Here is an 8,190-nt window from a genome sequence, read left to right on the forward strand (position 1 = left end):
GTTTCCCTCCCTGTAACAGCACTGAGCTAAAGCCAGCCCATAATGAGCAGGGCTCAGGGAGAATGGTTACTAGGCACTGCAGTGATGTCATAAAGCAGCATCATTCAGCCCAACTGGTCCTCTCCCTGTCCCTTTAAAGGTGGAAAACTGGGACATCCTGTCTCCAAACACATCCCACCCTGTTCACACTGAGAATCCCAGGGTGGAGAACTGGGACATCCTGTCTCCAAACACATCCCACCCTGTTCACACTGAGAATCCCAGGGTGGAGAACTGGGACATCCTGTCTCCAAACACATCCCACCCTGTTCACACTGAGAATCCCAGGGTGGAGAACTGGGACATCCTGTCTCCAAACACATCCCACCCTGTTCACACTGAGAGTCCCAGTATTTGGGAGGGGACAGCATGTTGAAACAGTGTGGAGAGGAGAGGGAGGTTGGAGGTGGGACAGTAATTTGCAAGGACCGTGGGGGTGAAAGGTTTGTTTTTTGGTGGTTGGGGGTGATAATCACAGATTTGAAGGAGAGAGGAACAGTACCTGAGAGAAAGAACTGTTTAAAATCTCAGTGAACATGGGGTAGTTGGGTGATCAGCAGTTTAGTGGGAATAGGGTTGATGAAGCAGGAGGTGGGTCTCATGGACAAGGTGAGCACTGAGAGGGCATGAGGGGAGATGGGAGAGAAACTGGAGAAAGATGTGGGTTCAGGGCTCAGACAAGGGGAGGCTTTAGAGACAGTTTGTCCTGGTGGGCTAGTGGAAGGGAGGGAAGCAGCAGAGGCAGCTGATCGGATTGTCTCAATCTTAGTGACAAAGAAGCTCCATGAGCTCCTCACACTTGTTGTTGGAGGTGAGGATGGAGGAGACAGGGGAGAGGGGGAGCCCTTCAAAAGGAACTGACTTGTATTAGAGATATTAGAAAGACTCAAGAAAATGTGCATTCAACACAAAGCTGATTGGTTTGATTTTTAGCCAGGTGATTAAGGCTTATAACCGAGTTGGGGTTTACTAACATCAGCAGAAACAAACCTGTCTGAACACAGTTCAGTCCTGGATGTGATGAACAGCAAAATCCCATTACTGTCGTTACTCATGAACTTGCTGGTGTGTCAGCAGGGTGGAGGAATCAGTGAATCTTACCCCACACTGAGGGCAGGTGAACGGCCTCTCCCCAGTGTGAACTCGCTGGTGTGCAGTGAGTTGAGATGACACCTGAACCCAGTCCCACACTGAGAGCAGCTGAATGGCCTCTCGTCAGTGTGAACACGCTGATCGGACATCAGATCCCAGCAGATTTTACAGCACTTCCCACAGTCTGGGCATTTAAAAGGTCTCTCCCCAGTGTGAACTCGCTGGTGTTTCAGGAGTTTGGATGAATGAGTGAATCCCTTCCCACACTCGGAGCAGGTGAACGGTCTCTCCCCAGTGTGACTGCGCCGATGAGTTTCCAGCTCAGATGGGGTTCTGAATCCCTTCCCATACACCCCACATTTCCACGGACTCTCCCCGCTGTGACTGTGCTTGTGTCTCAACAGGCCAGATGATCGGCTGAAGCCTCGTCCACACAAACACGTGTACCGTTTCTCCCCACTGTGAACGGTGCTTTTTCCTTCCATGTTCAAAATCCGATGATATTCAGGCTACGATAAATTGGGCGACTGTGTCAGTTCCTGATGTGATGTTTGGTTTCAGTTTCCCGACTGCAAATCCTCTCTTTCTAACACCCTGTGAAATTGATTTAAAACAGAAAAAGGGAGTGAGAGAGAACCCACAAAAACACAAAGGCAGGTTGTGAAATTGAGCTGAATGAATCTGGGAATTTGTGGGGCCAGCACGAGGAAAAAGTGACCATGAAAACTGCTGGATTGTCGTAAAAACCCAACTGGTTCACTAATGTCCTTCAGGGAAGGGAACCTGCCACCCGGTCTGGGCTACATAAGACTCTGGCCTCTATAAGAACTAAAGAAATAAGAACAAGAGAAGACCTAACACCCCATCGAGCCTGCTCCACCATTCAATACGATCATGGCTGATCTTGGGCTTCAACTCCACTTTCCCACCCACTCCCCATATCCCTCAGCTCCCTGAGAGACCAAAAATCTCTCCATCTCAGCCAGAAATATATTCAATGATGGAGCATGAACAACTCGCTGGGCTAGAGAATTCTATGTGACAGAGAGAGAGAGAGAAAAAGAGAGAAGGGAGTGGGAGAGGCAGATGGAGGAGGTTAGTGAACAAAGCACAGGATGTCAGTAAACAGAATTCAAGCACATGGGATTGGGGTAATATACTGCTATAGATTGAGAATTGGTGAACAGACAGGAAACAGAGAGTAGGAATAAACAGGTCATTCTCAGGATGACAGGCTGTTACTTGTGGGGTATCCCAAGGATCAGTGCATGGCCCACAACCATTCACAAACTAGAGAAATGATTTGAAGGCACCCATTTAAGAAGCACCTAAATTTTCACGTTCTCATCCTTGTTTTCCCCCACAGTTGTGATCATTCCTATCTCTGTAACCTCCTCCAGCCTCACAACCCCCCGAGATATCCACGCTCCTCGAATTCCGAATTCCTGAGGATTCCTGATTTTAATCACTCTATCCCTGATTGCCATTCTGTCATATTCCAAGGCCCAAGCCCTGGAATTCCCTCCCTAAACCTCTCCGCCTCTCTACTTCATTTTCATCCTTTAAGATGCTCCTTCAAACCGACCTCTCTGACCAAATTATTGATCACCTGCCCGAACACCTCCTCATGTGGCTCAGGGTCAAACCTTGTTTTGCAACATCTCCGTGAAATATCGCAGAAAACTGTATAGCATTAAAAGTGCGATATAAACACAAATTGTTGTTGTTGATTTGGAACATATATCACTGTTCCTTCATCATCACTGGGTGAATAACCTGTAACTCATTACCTAACAGCATTGTGGGAGCACCTTCACCACACGGACTGCAGCGGTTCAAGAAGGTCAAACATCATCTTCCCCACAGGCAACTGGGGATTGGCAAGATATTGTAGCATCTGTGGAGAGAGAAACAAAGTTAATGTTTCAGGGTGTGCAGAATGAATTACAGGGAATAAACATGCTGCAGAATTTGATGGTTAACTTAAGCTCAGAAGTGGAAGAGAAATGGACCATAGCACAGAAAAGACAATTCCTGACTATGAAAGATACTGTGGGAAGATAAAGCTGGTAAGACAGCAGCACGTGGTCGGGGGATGGACAGCGGAGGAAACCTCATTGAGACACAGTTGGTAGAAGTAGCAGTAAAACCCTAAACAGAGCTAAAATACACCCAGTATTAGGGATAGAGGGAGTTAGACAATGGCAGAGAGGTGATCAGAGAGAACAGAGGTGAAACAGAGCAATGGATGGACATGGGTTCTGATCCACAGTAAAGGAGTCACACCACTCCAGAGCCATGGAACCCCTCACAGATACAGCGCGGAGAACTAAAACCTAAACTAAAAGTTGTAGCTGAATGGTGAAAAATACTCACCTCTTAAACAATTTCAGTTTTCAATTTTAAAATCTCCTGCTAGAGCCTGCAGCTGGAAAGACATCAGAAGCACTGGAATCAGAGAAAAATCTCCCAGTTGAGGAAATACCCAGGGAGCGGGGTGATGTCACCGTGTAATTGTCGATTTGTGATGATGTCACACACATGGACACAGAACATCTGGGTCTGTACAAACCAGTGATCACCACACATTATGAAGGATGGAAGGGTCCTGAGGTTTATATGAGGTAGATAAAGAAAAACTATTTTCGTTAACTGATCGTAAAAGGGTTACGGGAGACAGTTTAAAGATTTTGTGAAGATCTACAAGGGGGATATGAGGAAAAAAGTTCACACAGTGAGCGATGACCTGGAAGTCAATGCTTATACTCAGAGACCGATAATATCCAGGTCCGGATGAATGAAGTGATTCTTGCAGACTCTGATGTGATGATTGATTTGAATTTCCAATCTGCAAAACCTCATCTTCTGGTATCCTGTAAATGGAATTTACAAAATCCATCACTGTCAGTTCGGGATAGAAATTGAGAAGAGACAAACGTTTCTCTTGGTTTGAGTTTGCTGTGTATAAATCCTCCCCTTCTAACCCCCTGTAAAAGGAGTTTCCAAAATCCATCCCTGTCAGTTCAGGATAGAATTTCACAACATTCTTTCCTCCTGCTACCTGCACCAGGATGACCGCGCATGCGCCCTGCTGCACATTGCCCCCTATAAAGATGGCGGCCGTTACCCCGGGCCTGGCGAAGGGAGAAATCCAGACTTTTTCGGCCCGTTCTCTGCAAACACAAGACTGGTACCTTGTTATTTGGGGTCTGCGGCCTGCACTGTATCTTTATGAAGCCTCCCTGCCCACTCCGCTGGCTCCATTCCTCCTCACACACTCACTAACTCTGTTAGTTTGCTCCACTCGACATTCTCTCACCCTATCCGGGCAGCTTTAGTCACTGACCAGCACTGCGCATGCTCATGAAAGAGACAGCAATACACATGCTCCAAGCACACATCGCAATGCGCACGTGCGGAGTTGCTGCTGTAATGAGGATAGGGCACATTCTGTCCCGCAGCGAATGCTGGGTGTCTGCTCCTCCATTGAACCGTAAAATTGTAAAATCGAAACCCAAGTTCAGTCATCAGAATATGATGGGTGTCATAGGGGCCAGGATATAAAATTGTCGAATCAATTGATACAGCAATTAAAATGCTCTGTATCCGCCATAATTCTCTCCTGGATGTAATGAACAGCAGAACAAACCCCTGTACTTAGATCTGAACTCAATGGAGTCTCAGCAGATGGGGTATTTTTCACCATACATGGAACATTTAAACCGTGTCTTGCCAGTAGGAATGCTGTGACTGTGGATTAAATCCTTTGAATTTTAAAGTTGGTGTGTTTACTGCTTTGCAAACTAAATAAATTCCTTTGCACACATAAAGTATCTGGATGGTCTCACACTGGCGCGACTGTGTTGCTGTGTCAGTACTGGGGCAATAGAGTTCCATTTTCAGCTTGTGCACACCAGTTTACTTACACATTTTCAGCTGAAAATTGGGTCTCAAACTCTTCTCGTCATGGGTTCCACATTCTTTGCACTAATTAGTTAATGAAAATCAAAATGCTGCAGATGTTGGCTTTCTGAAATGAAAGAAACCAGAAAATTCTGGAATTCTAAGCAGATCTGATAGCATCTGTGGCGAGAAAAACATATTTTTTTTCAAGTCTGTAACCTTTCAACACAACTGCACTACATCTGTGCAGAAATCTGGCAGAACAGGAATGAAAACCAATAACAGGCAAGGCACCAAAAAACTCGAAGGGAGACCCAGCTGTATGACATGGATGTGTCTGCAGTGGGTGGGATCAAACTGTTTCCATGTTTCAACAATCAATGTCTCACCTGTTCTTTGAGAAGAGTGAAACTGATAGAGAACAATTGTCATTTCAGTGTTGGCAATTTGAAGCTTTAACTCGCTGCCTCAGTTTAAGATATCTTGCAGGTTTTGCTTGTGTGAGTCTCTGTTGTATGATTGGTAGGCATTTGGTAGGAAACCGGAAGGTTAGCAGTTTAAGACCATCAGGAACGAAGTCTTTGATGTTTTCTCCCCATCATCATTCATTCCCACACAGTTCTGGGGTGACAATGGGCACTTTAGCTGCAGGTAAATGTTCGCCAAACGTTGCCAACTCAACTTTTATGCAATGGATTCCCAAACTGAAATGTTTTATCATGAATATTCAATTCAAACATAATGAGAAAACATTTAGACCTACCATGTACCTACGTCATTTGCAATCTATGAAGTTAATAGATTCAAACAAACCCATCAATAATTCTCTTCCTCAGCTCCACAGTGACGGAAACAGGGAAAAGCAGAAAAGCAGCAATATTCCGGCCCTGCACTTTCCAATCGCCCGCTGCCAGCAGAAAGCAGCGACTGCAGCTTCAATCAGCGGGTTACTGCCCATTACTGGGACACAAGATACTCCAACCAGGGCCAAACCTCCCAATATACTGAGCACAGGCTCAGGAAAACACAGGTAGATTATATCCCGATCACTAAGCCTCCGAGCAGCATTTACAGAATACCCAAGTGAGTGAGCCACAAATAAAAGTCAGACCAACTTTCTAAATCTTTTCATTGTAAAATTCCTTCTTTTTATTGAAAAGCTGACTGTTGTGAATCTGAGAATGAGCACCATAGGATTAGTGTTACCGAGTGACTTGTTTTCCATTGTTTATCCAACAGGTTTGCAATTCAATTTGTGTTGGATACTGAAGCGAATCTGATTTCAAAATGAGGTCACAAAGCAGCTAAATATTAAATCCAGGAACAGATCCTGAGGAAAATGGATCACAGTGTCTGGAAGGAGATGCAGCTGAGAAGCGAAAACTGTGAATAATGTTATTGATGATAGAGTGGAAAGCAGTGGGCCCTTGGTCAGTTTCATGGCCGAGTGGTTAAATGAATGGTTTCATAATCAGTTGGGGTTTCCCCAGGGAGAGTCAAATCTTACCGACTGTGGTTCTCATTATTGCTGATTTCAACCAGGTGTCTACAGATCTATCGGGTCAATGGGAGGAAAAGCATTCTAAAATCCACTTTCGCTCTGAAGCCATACGGACTCGAATTGTTAACTCAGTTTCTTTCTCCACAGGAGCTGCGAGACCAGCTGAGTTTTTCCAGAATTTTCTGTGTTTATGTCATATTTTCAGCATCCACAGCATTTTGTTTTTATCCAAAAATTCTCGTGGTTTTTAGGCTCTAAGAGAATGAAGGGCCATCGGAATTGGGTGGCAAATTGCTGTTGGGGCTGGAGATCCGCCATAATCTTATAAAGTGACCGAGGAGGCTTGTGGGGCCTTATGACGTATTGTTGCTGCTTTGCTTCTGTTCTATTTCAGTATCAATACCAGCCAAGGCGATGGGGAGTAACAGCCTGAGCTTGATAGTGTGGCCGAGCAGTCTAAGGTGCTAGATTGTATTTCTACTTTCTGTAGAGGGATCGGTTTGAAGCTTACATTGGCCAAAATTGCACTTTCAGAACTCCCATTAATCGAAGAAGTGCCAGCCTAAAGTTGAAGCAGGCGTGTGCAGTGTTTCACTTAAACAGGAAGAGCGAGGAGAGACAATACAAGAATAAATTGCTGTGGAGAAAAGGCGGGTTGTCAAAGTCGCTGAATTCCTCTTCCATCGGCCACCAGAGGCCGCATGACCTCCTCCTCTGCTTTCCCCATCTATGCTTGTATACCATAAGGCCAGTCGTCATCGCCGAGTGGTTAAAGCCATTGAGTCCAAATACATTGCTCTTTCCCGTTTTTTACTATGCCTGGTTTTAACTGTATCTACAGAGTTAATTATCGGTTAAATTGAATAAAATCCATCCAAACACTCGGGAGTTTTCCTATTTCTGTTCATTCACGAAACTTGCAGTTGGAACTGGCAAAAAAATGTTATTGTCATGCTTGCTGTCTGGGTGTTTGTCTCTCCTTAGAAACAATCCCTTGCCCTCTGTCACACTCGGTGTATATGTCTGTTTGTGTTCCTCCGTGTGTGTCAATGTGCTTCAGTTCCCGAGGGGGTGAGCCCATTTTTACCAGCATAAACCTTATTCACAATAGTTGTGCAGCTTCATCTTAAAATGTTACAGGGAAAAATATCAGGATGAAAGATGTAAGAGGAATTTGCAATGTTTGGAAGGAGGTGCAGCTAAGAAGTGGAAGATGTGAACGATGTTATTGATGATTGAGAGGAATGCATTGCAACCTTGGGGCTTTTGCTGGTCGATCACCTTCTACACTTTGAAATTCAGAACAAGCTGAAGCTCCAGGTGGAAAGCAACAGTTGTTTACATGTATGTTGGCATATGGAGCTTTTTCTTCCGCATGCCCGGCTAGCTCAGTTGGTAGAGCATGAGACTCTTAATCTCAGGGTTGTGGGTTCGAGCCCCACCTTGGGCGCTGTGACATTTTTTAAAATCTTGCTGCTTTTAAGGGAAAACACCAACCGAATCCCTGCGGCAGCTGTGAAACTTACAAGGCAGACATTAACCAGTAAAAGCAACCGATGCATATAAAATTCAAAGCAATTTCATGTTGTATCTCTTTCTGCTTCTGTCCCTGCCTCTCGTCCAGCTCCCTCTGTCCTTTCAGCTTCCGGGTCAAT

The 8,190-nt window shown here is 45.1% G+C and overlaps 1 non-coding gene across 1 annotated transcript; it reads left to right on the forward strand.

Annotated features, from left to right (window-relative positions):
• Nucleotides 1-7,912: 7,912 nt before the first annotated feature.
• Nucleotides 7,913-7,985, forward strand: trnak-cuu (transfer RNA lysine (anticodon CUU)). The gene has a single exon. It is a non-coding gene; the product is annotated as a tRNA-Lys (tRNA).
• The last annotated feature ends 205 nt before the right edge of the window (nt 7,986-8,190 follow it).

The sequence above is a fragment of the Cetorhinus maximus genome, chromosome 23 (assembly GCF_964194155.1).
Source record: "Cetorhinus maximus chromosome 23, sCetMax3.hap1.1, whole genome shotgun sequence".
NCBI classification, from domain to species: Eukaryota; Metazoa; Chordata; class Chondrichthyes; order Lamniformes; family Cetorhinidae; genus Cetorhinus; species Cetorhinus maximus.